The 15,006-nt window shown below is 37.7% G+C and overlaps 1 protein-coding gene across 1 annotated transcript in view; it reads right to left on the bottom strand.

The window, feature by feature from the left end:
* LOC150079219 (neprilysin-1-like) overlaps positions 1–15,006 on the bottom strand; it is a 514,861-nt gene that overhangs the window by 47,776 nt on the left and 452,079 nt on the right. The window lies entirely within an intron of this gene.

Below are 15,006 nucleotides of genomic sequence, written 5' to 3' on the forward strand. Positions count from 1 at the left end.
TTATTTTCACAACCGTATTGTCATGTCTGCAATACCAGGGTACCTGCCCACCCACCAATGAAAGGCCAACAAGCCTTGAAACGGTCACCCGGGGGGGGGGGGGAGGAAGCCTGATATTCACGGAGTTTCTAAGAATAGGTAACAACAGTCTTCTCTACTGGGGAAGCGTTGCCTATTCGAGGAATTTATGAGTGGTGTGAGTTGAAGGAGTTACCGGAAGAAGGAGTTCATTCTTCTACACCGTTTCTTTTTCTTCTTCCACTCCTATAACTTTCCCTCTACTTTTTGCTTTTCTAAGTCAATAGGGACAAGTGGATAGTACAGTATATATATATATATATATATATATATATATATATAGATTGGTGCTGTAGATATATGACTTTAATGCTATTGTAATACTCCAAATAGGCCTCTGGGGTTGGGTATATTCATAATATAATTTTAAGTATTTTTCACCAACCGTATGTTGAAATGACAATATAAAACGAAGGCCAAAATTTTGCTAACTTTATAATTAAGCTTAATAAATTATTTACACTGGATATAAAACAATTAAAATATCATAAATTACAATAAAAGCGATAAAATATCTGTAAAACAAATAAAATATAATAAATTACAATAAAAGCGATAAAATATCTATAAAACAAATAAAATATCATAAAATACAATAAAATATACTAGGTTAAAAACGATAAAATATCTGAAGCTTTCGAAGGCTTCGCTTTCTTCCTGGTACCCACCGAAGAAGGGCCAAATAGCCCTGATGATGTTCAGAGTTTCCAAGAATAGGTAACAACAGCCTTCTCCACTGGGGAAGCGTTGCCTATTCGAGGAGTTTTTGAGTGGTGTGAGTTGAAGGAGTTACTGGTCCTTCCATTCTTCTACACCGTTTCTTTTCCTCTTCCACTCCTACTATTACTTTCCCTCTACCTTTTTGCTTTTGTAAGTCTAATAGGGACAACTGGATAGTCAAGTTATTATCCCACACAAATACAAAATAGCACCTTTCTTTACTTTACAGTGCAACTTTAAATATCCGCAGGTTCACGGCACATGTCACGTGATTCGATGGCACGTGCACTGTTCTCGTGCGTGTCGGAGCCGGGAGTGGCTCGGAAGCGCGTCAGGTGGAATCGTTCATCCCCTCTAAGGATCACTGCCTCAAAGAGGGGATGTATACGAATATCCCTGTCTCTATTAATATTGTTCTCAAATGGAATTAATCCGCAAGCTTTCGAGCCACTTGCGGTCCGAAAACCTATGCGCCCGGTCAATGATAACTGCTTTGTCCGGGGAGATATGGTGCTGCTTCTCCCAAAAGTGTTCAGCCACGGCGGATTTTCTGTAATTTCCGGATTTTCGAAAGGGGAGGGAAGATGAGATGTTAAATTTTCTTAATGGCTTCTCCCCGTTCATACAATTCACCTCGGAGGTAGAAGAAGGAGGGGCTTTGCCGTTCTTGGATGTGTTGGTCTATAGAGAAGGCCCATGTCTAAAGACCAAAGTTTACAGAAAACCCATGTGTAAGGCCAATATTCACATTATAATTCAGCTCAGGCCAACCATCACAAGAATAGTGTAATTAGAGTACTAACAGACAGGGCAAAGTCACATTGTAGTACCTCCGAGGATAGGAAGAAAGAGTACGAGCGCGTCACGGCGGATCTCCTGAGCTGTGGCTACCCCAAGAGGATCATAGAGAAATATATTAGAGAGGTGAGTCTTTTACGCGGATAGCCACCGCATACATTCCCTATTATCCGGGCTTAACCGAGCGTATAGCACGGGTATTACGAAACTACCAGACGCACTGTGTGCAGCTTCCAGGTCGGAAGCTGCACACACAATCGTGTCACAGGTGAAAGACTCCATTTTAAACGAAAATACAAGTGGTGTCGTTTATAGCATTAAGTGCCCGGATTGTGGGGAATGTTATGTGGGGGAAACAAAGCGGCGTCTCAAGGATCGTCTGGGGGGAGCACACAAAGGCGATAAGGAATGCGGATTACGGAAAATCCGCCATGGCTGAACACTTTTGGGAGAAGCAGCACCATATCTCCCCGGACAAAGCAGTTATCATTGACCGGGCGCATAGGTTTTGGGACCGCAAGTGGCTCGAGAGCTTGCGGATTAGTTCCATTTGAGAACAATATTAATAGAGACAGGGGTATTCGTATAGGGGCAGTGATCCTTAGAGGGGATGAACGGTTCAACCTGACGCGCTCCCGGTTCCGACACGCACGAGAACAGTGCACGTGCCATCGAATCACGTGACGTGAACCTGCGGATATTTAAAGTTGCACTGTAAAGTAAAGAAAGGTCCTACAGCCAAAGCAAAAGAGCGAAGCCTTCGAAAGCTTCAAATATTTTATCATTTTTAACCTAGTATATTTTATTGTATTTTATGATATTTTATTTGTTTTATAGATATTTTATCGCTTTTATTGTAATTTATGATATTTTAATTGCTTTATATCCACTGTAAATAATTTATTGTAAGCTTAATTATAAAGTTAGCAAAATTTTGGCGTTCGTTTTATTTTGTCATTTCAACATACGGTTGGTGAAAAATACTTAAAATTATGCTATTGTAATAGTTATCAATTAAACATTATACAGACATTTGTTTACATAAGGCATGATTTTATTTATTTTTGGATTCGTTTTTGCTGGTATATTTATAACTTGAATGGAAGGCATTTCAGACATTAAGAGTCTAATGGTACTAACTAGCAATTTGGTGTTCCATCAGTAGGTTTTTTTTTTTTTTTTTTTTTTTGCTAAATCCAAATTTTACGAGTTAAATACTAAAGCTTAAAAATGCAGTTTCTTCTATGAGTAATAACAAATGCCCAAGTACTGATCTAATGGAAAGCATTTTCATAAAAAGATTCTTCTCTATTAGGCCTAACCATCTTTTGAAACTCTTCAACAAGTGTCTTGAAGTTGGGGAGTTTCCTTGTTATTTGGAAGTCTGCTCTCCTTAAAATAATCACAAACCGGATAAACCACCAAGTGAGCCTAAATCATAAAGGCCTATCGCTTTATTATTATACTTAGGCAAATTATTAGAAAAACTCATGGCATACAGATATAATCAACTTCTTTTGGAAAATAATCTATCTTCCTCTCTCTGTATGGATTTAAGCCTGGTTGTAGTCAGCGGCGGCTCGTGACTGTGATGTATGGGGATGCTGCTTCTTAAAGTTACATTAAATTGCCTTGGTTATAAGACATAGATGGTAATAATAATAATAAGCAGGTTAACAATACTACAAAATATTAACTGGACACTTACTATTAACAGACTTGTGTAATCTCGAAATTTTATTTAAAAATAAAATCTATTCTTCGGTTAAGGTGGTGATACCCTTAATTCTAAATTAGATTAGAATCTTAATTCTTAATTTTAGATGGTGACATCCTTAATTCTAAATTAAGGGTGTCACCATCTAAAACCAATATGATAATATTTCACAGAAAACTAGACCATAATAGATCTCGGGTTGTCAAGTTTAATGGAGTATTTTTGCCACTTTTTACCACTCATAAGCATTTTAGTGTCATTTTTGATGAAAAATTGTTGTTATTACCACACATCTAGAATCTTTCCAAAAAAAGTTAAAACTTTTACGGCCATGTTATTCAAAATCTCTCGGCAGGATTCGGGTTTAAAAAAGGGAACTCTCAAAATTCTATACTACACAGTGTTTATTCGAGTCGTTACATATGCAGCCAGCATATGGTTTCACAGAACCTTTACTAGTTACAGTTCAAACCGAACTAGACAGTGTCCAACGGACCTTTTTGCTAGCTCTCCTGAGAACTTGTAGAACAGTTTCAACCTCATCTTTGCAAGCCATCGCAGGCTTATTACCACTGGATCTGTACCTTACGTACAAAGACTTTATTATATTCGTAAAGGATATCCTTTAACTTTTTCCGATTTGACCTATAATCCCATTGCCAATCCAAAGAATGAAAAACCGAAATGTTGGACTGAGCTTCATAAAAGATGGCAAGTGAGATGGAATTTCTCGACCAAAGCAGCAATGAACAAATATTTTGTACCTGATATTAAATTCACTACCCCAAAAAGTAATCAGCTTTGGTTCTACCCAAGCCTTCTTACATCATACAAGTTCTACAAGTTCTCAGTTTTAACTTGCAATGGTTCTTTGAACGCTCGTCTTCTTAAATTCAATCTAGCTACGTCAGATACATGTTTCTGCGGTGCCAATGAAGGCTGGAGTCGTGTCTTATTCTTTTGCCCAGTTTACTATGATTTAAGACAAACATTATCTGTACAGTACACAATTTTTCTCCTGGAAATGAAAGATATTTTATTGTAAATCAAGATGCCTTCTCAGCTCTACAGAAATATTACTACACAGTTTAACAGACGGCGCGGATTACTGAATTGACTTCTGTATTCAACAAAACTACTTTTACGACCCTCCTGTATCGAAGTTCAGCTTTATTTACTTGGGCTTCATTATTTCCTTAGGATAGTGTTAACTTTTATTATCCCTGCTTGCCGAATTTCTCGATTCCTGGAGAATGCACAATAGGGATCGAGACATTCGGCAAGCAGGTGGCTGACAACAGCCAGTATACAGCAGACTCTCGGTTAACCGGGATCGGATTAACTGGGACACTTCAAGACTCCAAATTAAAAAAAAAAAAAAAAAAAAAATCAACCAGAAATCATAAAATTCAAGTAATAACTAGAATAGGTATAAACAGATATTTTGAGTCGTAAATAAGCGACAAGCGGCATTATAAGTCATCATTGTGAGATTAGTGTGCCTATTATCTTGCAATCCCCGCTGTCTTCACATCCGCCGCGCAAAAAAAAAGAAGAAAAAAAAAAAAAAAAAGAGACCAAATGTTTAGTTTGTTTTAGTGCGTCGCCTCGATTTTGTGTTCCGTCGCACCGCAAAAGGACAAATTTTGTTTCATTATTTACGTCAAAGATGTCGGAATTTTTTTTATAGTAAATTTTTTTTTTTTTTTTTTGTTTAGAAATCGCGAAAATGACGGGTAAACGCAAAAGAGTTGGGTTTTCAGTTAAACAAAAACTTGAAATTATTCAAAAGTTTGAAAACGGTGCATCTGTTAAATGTCTAAGGAACCATTTGGTGATCAAACCATACGCAACATCGTAAAAATAAAAGGAAGCTATTAGATTTAAAATCGACATCGCAAAAAAAAAAGCATCGTATTGGACAATACGATACAGTTACAAAAATTATATATATATATTTCATTATAAAAAGGTGTACGGTATCCATTGTACCGTATCTCTTTAATTTTGTGGTGATCTATAATTTATTTTTATTAAGTACTTCTATATAAAGAATCAAATTATTATATAAGTATATATAATTTGCATTATGAATTTTAATTTTGTTTATAATTATATTATCATTATAATAACTATCATATAACATATATTTTTTTAATATTACACACACACACACAGAATCAGATTATTAAATGGTCAAAAACCACTGTGTTAAATATTTCTTTTGGCCTAGGGGTGCCGTGAAAAAATTACTGGGACACTAAGGGCGCCGTAAACCGAGAAACTTTGAGAACCTCTGCCTTAATGTATGAGAATTTAAGTCATTAACTGTGTAAACTACCTTAATATTCACGTGGTATAATATTGTTCATTACTAAAAGTATAATCCCTCAAGTTCTTAATCGCCTTCTTCTGTTGTTCAATGAGGTCTGTCAAACCCCTCCCTCCTTCTTTACGGGCTATGGTCAGTCTCTGAATGGCCGACTTTGGGTGATTTTGGCGGCTTTTGGTCATCATTATCCTGGTCGATCTCACAAGCTGTTCCAACTCACTATTAGTCCAATCTATGATCCCGAAGGAGTATGTTAGTACTGGGACTGCATGGGTATTTATGACTCTGACCATGTTCGGCCATTCGGCTTTGGTTTCAGCAAGCTTCTCAATCTCTGTTGGTATTTCTCAGCGAGGCACACCTTGATCTCCTTGTGTTTCGGCTGTTGAGCCCGCATCATCCTCGGATATTTGTAGGTCACTTCCTCTGTCATGGGTTCAGTCTCTTCACCGTTCTTAATCTGGTAGTTTCGACCGTCTAGATGTCCTTTATGCAAATTGTCTTGCATTTGTCCAGGCCAAATTGCATTCTAATGTCAGTGCTAAACTCTTCGGTGATCCGGAGTAGTTGCTGGGGTTGATTCTCGGTTTCCGCACAGACTTTGATGTCATTATGGTACATCAGGTGAGAGAGGATGTACAGGTTCTTCCTCCCTTCTTTTAAGGTATATCCGTACTTGTTCTTGTTGAGCATGATGGAACGTGGGTTAATTGCTAGACAGAACTATATTGGGCTTGGGCTCAGGGCATGGTCCTGGAAGATTCCTCTTCTGATAGTGATCGATCAGGTCGTGATGTTCTTGACCTTGATGGTGGTGCTCCGTTTCGCCATTTTTGCTTCTGGGAAGAGTGCCAGTGTATATAGCTATGTATTATCGTTTCTGTTATTTATGGTACATGTTAATTTCTGGCACTCGTTTCCTGTTGGAAGATTGTGCACTATTTAACTGCGTCACAATAAATATTTATTTAATTCCTCTTGCCTTTATTTAACAATTGTGGACAAAAACTTTAGATAACCAGAAGGCATGTGAAATCTTAAAGGCATGTGATGTAATATGCAAGAAACTTTTTTCTAACAAATTGAAACAAACCGCATAATACGGCAAATGCAGTTTTTGATTTACATAGTGAACATTTTCATGATAGGAACATGTCGAATAATTATTCTGGACACTTTGCGGTTGCATGGTCATAATCACCCTACTTACTGGATTTAAACCTATGTGATTATTTCTTGTGGAAATTTCTTAAAGACAATATGTACCAAAATAATTGACATTGGATTTGAAGAAATGAATGCTGGAATCGCAGCTAATAAGGAGAGTATTACTGCAGAAACCCCAGACGTATTTATGGCAAATTTCCCCACCTCTAAAGGTGCTATTAAATGACATATATATATGTAGACATGTATAGTGTCTTTTATCTTATGTAGGACAGCATCTGAACGTCTTTATACATTGTGATGAATACAGAATTCTGTAAAATGCCAGAAATATGTTTTTGTGCAGTATGTGTGCTGTTTAGCAGTGGTGGACTGGTCAGGGTGTCAGCTGGCCCGATGGCAAGTGGGCTCCCTTGCAATAACGTTAGACGATATGTTAAAAATGCTAATGACCTTTTAGTAGCTTGAAGATATAATAGTTGTGGGTGAGCCCCCTTTGTCTCCTGGCAACCAATATTTTTAGACCCAGTCCGCCACTGCTGTTTAGTTATTTTTGGCCATTTTTTCACCAGGAAGGCGATCACTGGAAAGCATGCCTAGTGTCCGTCGACACCACGGTAAAGTAGGCCACAACTGCGCATATACTGTGGCCAACCACGACAATCACGCACTAAATGCCCAAAGCGAGTTTGAAACCATTCAAAAGAATACCGTGCCAGCAGCGCACGCACACACATCATTCTCTTTCACTCAGGAGACAGGACAGCAGAAGACGAAGAGCTAAAGAAGAAAATAATATAAAGGCGGAAAAGATGCTACTAAATGCACAAGGATTTATACTCAAAATTCCTTCACATGAATAAAATTGCCAATACCTGAGGCGTATTGTGATATCAACTGTAGTAAGTGCTGCTTAATAAGCTGATGAATCGGAAGACGATTAGAATAATCGCTTTCCGATTCATCAGCTGATTAAGCAGCTAAAGATTAAAAAAATTCTAGTAAACCCATTAAAATTTCGAGGCATATTCTGCTCATTTTTTTTGGTCATTTTAATCAAAAACTTCGGTTTAGAGGGAGTGTTTTCTGAAGAATTCCACTTGTGAAAAAACCTTGAACATACACTGTGCTGCCACTTTACTTCAGGGAAAATAGGATTGATATAATAGGATAGTTAAATAGGATTGAGACCCGCGGACTCAGTCCGCGGATCTCAATCCTATTTAACATCTTTGGGATGAGCTGGAAAGGGCTGTTCGCTGCAGGCTTACATCTTTGTCGAATTTCAAGGAACTGCGTGACACTCATGTCTGCATAGTACTCCGTTTCTGCACAACGTTTTCACCATCTTGTTGAATCCATGCCTAGACGAATTCAGGCTGTTTTGAAGGCTAAAGGAGGCTCTACAGGCTACTTGATAGGTGTACCTAATACATTGTATTAGGTACACCAATCAAGTGTATAAACATGTAGATGTAAAACAGTGATCAAATTTCTAGGGAGAAACTGACAAATTGCTGTCCAGTATAGAAACATGAGTATTTGGATGACAACATAAAATTCTGATAAAAAAAAAAAAAAAACTGTTTGTGCAATCAATACAAACAATTACAATAGAAATGGAAGAAGACGCATTGCTGTTAGCAGTATTGAATCCAGACTTTTTCACAGTGGTGTGTGGGGGGGGGGGAATTAAGGTGAGAATGGGTGTAGAGTTATAACTTGATGTTTTATTCTGGGATGGAATTTCTTCTCCTGGGAAATGCTTTCCCCCTGGTCGAGTTAAAAAAAATTATGATATTAGGATCACCCGTAAATGATTACATCTACCCATATATGTACTATGTCTGTAAATTGCATGTGTTCTCTGGTCGATTTGCTTGTTTCGTTGGACGAAAAACCCCAGAAACTGGGGTTTTTCGTCCAACGATAGCAATGACGTAGATAGCAACAACGATAGCAATCTTGCTATCTACGTCTGAGACCGACTAACCCAGCCACGGAAAGAAAAAAGCCCATTAAAGGTCCTCGCGTCAACGACGGGATTCGAACCCGGGCCTTTTCCACCGGGTGTGGGGAGGACGATGACGATACCACTGTGCTACTGCGAACTGTCTAACAGTACTAACTCGACCCCCAGTACCGTAAGACAGTTGCACAGCTTATCTACGTTTAAGACCTTATAGCATAGAATTTTTCTTCTTTCAAAAAGTACATTTGTTTCGCCGTGATAAGGAAATTCTAAACCCTTCAAGACGGTTTACAGATCTGATATGAGACAAAGAATCATGAAATCTGTAGATATCGGAAATGGTCTTGAAATCATTATAAATCTCCCACCCCTGCATATCGATTCTCAACGCTCTACAACTCTGGACTGAGTGGCAGAGATCTAGAACAGTGTCAGCAATCAGGCCCTGTGACTCTGCTTTATTAGAAGGCTGAGCTGAAATTCGTTTATTGGGTGGATCTTGACCTGCAAGCGAACTGTCCTTAGTCGAACAACATATTGTTCATTCTATTCAAGAAAGTTATTCACAGATTTAAGCAGCGGGGAAGGAGGGGAAAGGAAAGTAAAGGAAACGACAAATCTGGACTATCAGCGTCGTACTTACAATGAGATATTCTTACGCTCAGGAGTTTTTAAAGGACAATGAGTACAGACAATGAATACTAAGTTTGCTATATCAACTTAAAAACACCATAAATAGACTCTCTCTCTCTCTCTCTCTCTCTCTCACACACACAAATTATTGAGTATTTAAAGATGCATCGACTATTTTAAATTACTAATGCAGTTCACAATGACGTAGCATGTAAAGTAACATGCAGACTGGTTTATTTGCTTGTTTGTTGTTACAAAAAATGTATACGTGAATTTTTTTTATTCGATATACGTTATTCATTATATTATTACAGTACAAATGCACATGCCGAAGACAATGTGAAATTCTATTAAGCGAAAAAATAAAATTGTTCATTTTGAAAATCAAAATAAAATTTATAAAAGTCATTCTGTTATGCGCTACTGCTGTATAAATAATTCAAAGGAGAGTGCCTTTTGTGACGTCTGCAAGTCGAATTGGCTAATATTTATGCTTGCTGTTATTAAGATAAATATATATTTTATAGTTTTATTTAATCTCAGTTTTAGAATAATGCAACTAATTCAAGAGGATTATACCGCCCTCTTTCTTAATTTTGTATAATCAGTTATGAACAGAAGTAGTGGATGTATCGTCTGCCTGCCTCAGAAGTTTTTTCTTATTGCAATCATTTACTTCGTCGTGAAAAGAAAAAGGTAAATTTAACATTTGCAGTGTATCTGTTTTAGTTTAACTTAAATTTGTTGGTTTATGTGAAGTTATTAGAGTGTACTTTAAATTACCATTTTGTAATAATGCGAATGCTTTATGACTGTGGATTAAGTGGTAGATTCAACGACGTAAGCTTAAAATAGTATGAACAATATTAGTATTTATTCCAACCATTTTAAATTAAATACAGTTTGAATAATTAAGCCGCTATTAGAGTGATTTTAAAATTAAGTATCCTGCTAATTACCGCTTGGTTACCCATTCGAAAAATTACAATTACATCCGAATGAGATTTTTAGTATTTGCATGGGTGGACCTCAATTTTTATTTATTTGCAGTTCCTTGCCGAATTTTTGATCAGGTCGAATGACACTTCAAAACGGCTACTTGCAGCTGCTGGTGTCTGGGTTTGGTAGATAAACGCTAATCTTATCAGAACTTTTAAGAATTATTGAGGGTAGTATATGCATGCTACGTTATAGAGATATTTATTAGAAAAATGAGCAATATATTTATATATAAGTAGAGTGCAAAAGCATCAATAATACATAGCCAAATCTGAATTATAGAATGTTAGCAAAATGGCATCGTTTTAAGTTATATCTCATATTGTGAATACCTTCACAACGAGTTGCCATGATATTGCACTACTTCGAATAAGTAACGCTTCACCTGAGAAGACTAATGTTACTTACTTATATTATCCATCTGAGAATATATAACATTAGTCTTCTCCTCAGGTGAAGCGTTACTTATTCGAAGTAGTGCAATATCATGGCAACTCTTTGTGAAGGTATTCACAATATGAGATATAACTTAAAACGATGCCGTTTTGCTAGCATTCTGTTAATTCAGATTTGGCTATGTATTATTGATGCTTTTGCACTATACTTATACATAGTCTAGACTTTTCCATAGCTTGAGGCTTCAGCTCTAAACGCTTTATAGCAATATATTTATTTAAATAGATAAATATATGAGTGAAATACATATACCGAGTTTTACATGAATAATATAAAATACAAAGAAAATTTATTTTAGTTATAAAATTAAGAATAACAAAAAGTTATCATTACATGAAAAAAAGCGTCTGGTATTTGGGTTTTGTTTCAAAATCCTTCGCTCTCCTCGAAATCCTGAACTTCCCGCATATTAAAAACTAAGGCAATTATACAGTCGCGACAGAAATCTGGTATTTTCTGAAAATGGGGAGGGATGGGTTTGTTTTGTAGGAGCGGATTTTTCAGTCAGTATTTGGATGTTGATATTAGCATACGATGCAAGAAAGCAAGCTTACGAGGGGCGTTTAATAAATTATCTACCTACTTATGAAGGAAATGAAATAGGCACAAAAATCGGGTTTTATTTTTCAATGCAACTCCCCTGAACTTCAATACACTTGTTCCATTTTGTTGGCAATGTGGAAATACCAGACATAAAATTCTTCGTCCTGTCCGTCAAAGAACGCAGAAACAGCAGATTTTAGTCCATCATCATCAGCAAAGCGACGTACAGGTACGTTTTTTTTTTTTGAGGTGTCGAAACAGGGGACCAGTTCCGCCCATAAGGTGGATGGGTAAACTGTAAAGTCCCAGTCTCAAAGCAATAGCATGTGAGCTGTGCACTGGTGCGTTGTCGTGAAGAAGCGACACACCTCTGGAATGTTTTCTACAGCATTTTCCCTTTATGATACCCCTTAGGTTGTAGTAGGGATGCACAAGACCCCCCCCCCCAAGTGACTGTCTACTTGTGTTCCAAGTAGTGAATGCACGAAATTCCCTCAGCATCCCAAAAATTGGTGGCCATAATCTTCCGAAATTTTTTGGGTGGGGGAGAACCTTTGTGCTTCCATTGCATTTATTTTTGCTTGGTCTCAGGATGCCAATTGCCATTTCCCAGCCCATCTGCCTAATATTTTTAGATACAGACGTTGCAGCAGCATTCCTTCATTACTGTCATTAATCACTCTGCCAACCTTTGTATTATCTGCGAATTTAGACATTATGGTTGATACACCCTCATCATCATTATTAATACAGAAAACAACAGTGGCCCAGCACCCAACCCCGTGGAACTCCACTAATAACATTAATACATCTTCGAAAAGCAATGCCCATTGATTACCGCTCTGTATTCTACCACCCAAACATCCAATATACACTGTGCTCCCACTTTATTAGGTACACCTATCAAGTAGCCTGTAGAGCCTTCAAAACAGCCTGAATTCGTTTAGGTATGGATTGAACAAGATGGTGAAAACGTTGTGCAGAAATAGAGTACTATGCAGACATGAGTGTGTCACTCAGTTCCTTGAGATTCGACAGAGATGTAAGCCTGCAGCGAACGGCCCTCTTTTCAGCTTATCCCAAAGATGTTCAATAGGATTGAGATCCTAGGACTGAGCTGGTCACTGCAGCAAAGAAAAGTTATTGTCATGTTCCTGGAACTATTCCATAGTGATTTGGGCTTTGTGCACCAGCGCTTTATCTTGCTGGAAGTAACCATCTGACTGAGGATAAACTGTCAACATGAACGGATGCACTTGGTCAGCAACGATGTTTAGGTACGATGTGGCATTCAGACGTGAATCTATGGCTGTCAATGGACCCAACGTGTGCCAAGAAAACATTCCCCACACCATAACACTGCCCTCACCATCTTGCACAGTAGTCGTCAGACATGACGGGTCCATGGATTCATGTTGTTTTCGCCAAATTCTGAGCCTTCCATCAACATGATGCACCAGGAACTTCGACTCGTCAGACCAAGCAACTATTTTCCAATCCACGAGAGTCCAGTGCTGGTGTTGCTGTGCCCACAGGAGGCGTGCTCTCTTGTTCTTCATTGATAACAAAGGTACGCGATGTGGCCGTTGGCTGTTGTAGCTCATTCCCCACAAAGTGCGACTAGTGGTCCGTTGCGATATTTTGTTCTGCGCACCAAGGTTGTATTCTGACGTGTTGTGCGACATTGTGTCCCATCTGTTTGCTTCACAATTCTAGCCATCCTCCTCTGACCTCTCTCATCAATAAGCAATTTTCTTCCACAGGAGTGCCGTTGAGAGAATCTTTTCTGTTCGTTGCAACATTCTCGATACACCCTTGAAACTGTGGTGCATGAAGAGTTCAGAACTGCCGTTTCAGAGATGCTTTGTCCGGCACGTCTTGCACCTACCACCATGCCACGTTCAAAGTCCGTTAGATCACTCCTTTTCTCAATTCTTGTTACGGTTTGTATGCTTAACTGATACTAGAAAGGTTGTTCTGCTGCATTTATGTCAACAACTGTGGTCATGTGACTTGCAACGTTGTGGGACAAACCATTGTGTGCACAGCAAGGGTGTACCTAATAAAGTGGCAGCACAGTGTATATTCGTGCATCATGGTGTTTGGGTGGGAGAAGACAGAGAGTGGTAATCAATGGACATTGCTCTTAATGGACTAATGCTATGCCATATATAAATTCTTTATTAGAACATTCTGTTATTCTAACATTATATATTAGAACATCAAGTTTAAAAAAATGCTTTAATAAATTCAGAATTCCAAATCTGAGTGAGTGTTCTGAGCCTCAGATTCTGAGGTATGAGTAATTATATAGATCGGTCGTCAGCATTACTCGTAATGTTAGAAGAACATGTGAAGTGTGAAATTATGGCTTAAATAATTTCTACTTAAGTGTTTTTATAATTTAAATAATAATCGCAAATAAAAAAAATATATCAAAGTCGTTCTTGAGTATATACTGTATATTTACTTCAACAGTCCAGCACTTCAGTTACACCTGTACAAAGACTTATTCGAAAAGGCTTCACCAGGTGTCCATTAAGCAGGGCTGCAACCCCTTACCCCAGCTAGGGTAAGATTCCAAGTAGTTTGGTAATGATTTAATGATAATCAGTTTTTGGCAACGTGGAAGGTATGAGTGATAAATTTTTTTTGGAAGATACAGAAAATATTCTGCTTCCATGCATTATTTAGCCTTAATAATAAGAAGAATTCGAGTTTGCAGGCTACAGAACTAGTAAGTAGGCACATCAGAGAGAACTTGATTGTTCTGTTAGTCTCTGAGAGGGGCAACTAAGATGAATGAAGGCGAAATTTTCACTATTTAATAAATTTAAATTACTGGGAAAAACTTACTGGGCCATAAATTTAAATTACTGGGAAAGAGATTTAGATTGGATTGTAGGAGATTTCGTTTTAGCCAACGAGTTATACCTGCTGGAAGTTTGGAACATGTTAATTCTAAGCTGGTCAAGGGTTGACAGCTTAGAGAAATTGAAAGGTCAGCTGGATGTTTACCTATGTGAAGAGGTAAACACATAGGTTGATTATTTTATTTTTACTTTTAATATGTTCATTTTTGTATTTTTTGTCGGTGCAGGGAAAGCCCGTTGCATTTTACTGTATGACTAATACAATCCTATTCACGAATAATATAACGCAAAGGAGATGGGGGGGGGGGGCGAACCGAAATGTTACAATGCGATGTCGGGATGGGGGGTCGAGTTCGCATGAAAGTCACGGAACTTGTTTATTATTTTTTTTCGTAAAAAATAAGACTATGATTTGAATTGGAGTATTTAGGCAGTCATTGAATAGGAAAACTGCTTTATCATCAATTTTGCTAAGCCTGTTGCTGAAGAGGTAGAGATTGTAGAAGCCGTCCAGAGGCGCGACAGCATACAGAGGACGCCAAAATATTTTAAATTAAAACAACTTTTAACATTCATTTGTTAGATTTTTTGATTGTGATTAGAATTTATACCAAAGATATTATAAAAAAAGTGTGCTGATAAATGTTAGTACTACTGCTAAATTAGTATTTTACTCTTACTCGGTGGTACGCCTGATTCTATGATCAACAGGTTAAAT

This window comes from Mastigoproctus giganteus, chromosome 10 (genome assembly GCF_048544385.1).
Source record: "Mastigoproctus giganteus isolate SK-2022 chromosome 10, ASM4854438v1, whole genome shotgun sequence".
Classification (NCBI taxonomy): domain Eukaryota; kingdom Metazoa; phylum Arthropoda; class Arachnida; order Uropygi; family Thelyphonidae; genus Mastigoproctus; species Mastigoproctus giganteus.